We start from the raw sequence: 2,149 nt of genomic DNA, 5'->3' as shown, positions 1-2,149 counted from the left end.
AAAAATACAAAAAATTAGCCAGGCATGGTGGTGGGTGCCTGTAGTCCCAGCTACTTGGGAGGCTGAGGCAGGAGAATGGTGTGAACCAGGGAGGCGGAGCTTGCAGTGAGCCGAGATTGCGCCACTGTACTCCAGCCTGGGCGACAGAGCCAGATGGAGTCTCAAAATATAAAAAAAAATAAACATTAAAAATAAATGAAGTTTGTTTTTATTCTCATAAATGAAGAAAAGCCAGAATTTAATTCAATTTCCTTTGACTCCAAGTCAAGTGTTCACCAGACCCAAACTCCCTCTGGACCACGTCTCTGCAAACAGAGAGATTTGTTGTTGTGGATTTAGCTGTTTTGAAACCATTTTTATTGTCGTTGTTGTTATTGATTTACTGGATAAAAGAAAGCAGTATAAACACTGAGGTGGAAGAAGATAGTGTTGGCCCACAGCTGGTGGAACAATTCCTCAGGGAAGCCTGGAGTGAATGCCGCCACTCTCAAGCCCCACTTTAAAAGGATCTCCCTGCTGTGTCTGTGTTATTATCAAAACAGAGAACTGTGAACACCACCTGCTCCCAATAAATGTTGTTTCCCCTGGGAACCGCTGAAGCTCAGCATTACCTAGCCATTGATGTCAGGTCTGGGGGAGGAAATGTACTAGATGAGCCTGGGATAACTTAAAAGGGAAGAAGTTAACAAAGGCTTCTGGGGTCGCGTCCAAAGGACTCAGCTCTGGAGCCAACTTGAAGAAGCTTTCACCGGACAATTAGGGAAATCTGAGCTTCAATAAGAAAAATAATGGCAAGTAATTAAGATACAGGAAATGCTAAGAGTCCTTGAGTTAATAATGATACTTCAGGCTGGGCGCAGTGGCTTATGCCTGGAATCCCAGCACTTTGGGAGGCTGAGGCGAGAGGATTACTTGAGCTCAGGAGTCCAAGACCAGCGTAGGCAACTTGGTGAAACCCCATCTGTATATTATTTAGAAAAATAATAATGCTACTTGAAAGGAAAAAAAGCCTCACTGGAAGATGCTGGGGGGCACTAAATTCATTCTTTTGAAAACTAGTAAATAAAAGGGAGTAATTAACATTTATTCTGCCTCTTCTGGGTGAACTGTATACCTCAGGGTAACAAAATATAAGATGGGGGAAAGTTCTCTTATTTTAATAATAATAATAACAATTTTTTATAAAGACGGGGTCTCACTATGTTGCTCAGGTTGGTCTTGAACTCCTCGGCTCAAATGACCCTCCCACCTCGGCCTCCCAAAGTGCTGGGATTACAGGTGTGAGCCACGGCGCCCGGGTGGAAGTTCTCTTTATAGAAGTATTCTAGGTCATAAATAAAGAAGGAATGATAGAATTTCACCATTTTGCAACTCCTAATGAATCAGCAGACCTAAGTATTGGTATTAACAGCTGCTAGCAGCACAGAGATGACCAGGCATTATTTGCTTCTTGAGGGGAAAAACATCACCTATGAAATATTCTTGCCCAAAACTCAAACCTGAATCTGATCAAGTCTTATCTCTGATGACTTTGGCATTATTTTTTTTAACCAAACAAAATCAGGCAGTATTGTATACTGGTTACAGCAGGATTTTTCAAACTTGAGCAACACAGACTCCTTTTAAAAGAAAAAGATATAGGGCCTGGTGCGGTGGCTCACGCCTGTAATCCCAGCACTTTGGGAGGCTGAGGTTGCCTGTTCAAGACTAGTCTAGCCAAAATGGTGAAACCCCATCTCTACTAAAAATACAAAAAAAAATTAGCCAGGTGTGGTGGCGTGTACCTGTTAATCCCAGCTACTCGGGAGGCTGAGGCAGGGGAATTGCTTGAACTGGGGAGGTGGAGGTTGCAGTGAGCCGAGATCGCACCACTGCACTCCAGCCTGGGTGATAGAGTGAGACTCTGTCTCAAAAAAAAAAATTCTCACAGACCCTCAGTGGTGCTTGAAATTATTTTTATTATATTACTATAATTATACACTAGATGTGAATATTTTGTGTTTAATGCTCCTCTATAACTGTAAAACCAGTATCCATTTATAAATCAAATACAAACAAAATTACCAAACTAATAACATTCAAATGGACAATGCTGACTTAATGTGATGGAAGATGGAAGATGTTTTTCTTTTCTTTTTTTTTTTTTTTT

At 41.4% G+C, this 2,149-nt stretch overlaps 1 protein-coding gene across 1 annotated transcript in view; it reads right to left on the bottom strand.

Moving 5' to 3' along the window:
• Window positions 1-529: 529 nt before the first annotated feature.
• The window catches only part of SAT1 (spermidine/spermine N1-acetyltransferase 1), a 9,643-nt gene continuing 8,023 nt past the window's right edge, over window positions 530-2,149 (bottom strand). Inside the window, exon 7 of the mRNA XM_011935108.1 lies at window positions 530-559. The gene's annotated coding sequence lies outside the window, so the exon portion shown is untranslated. The remainder of the gene's footprint in view (window positions 560-2,149) is intronic.

The sequence above is a fragment of the Colobus angolensis genome, unplaced genomic scaffold (assembly GCF_000951035.1).
Source record: "Colobus angolensis palliatus isolate OR3802 unplaced genomic scaffold, Cang.pa_1.0 Scaffold140, whole genome shotgun sequence".
NCBI lineage: Eukaryota > Metazoa > Chordata > Mammalia > Primates > Cercopithecidae > Colobus > Colobus angolensis.
The sequence above is the reverse complement of the archived record's forward strand: the minus strand, read 5'-3'. Positions and strand labels throughout refer to the sequence as shown.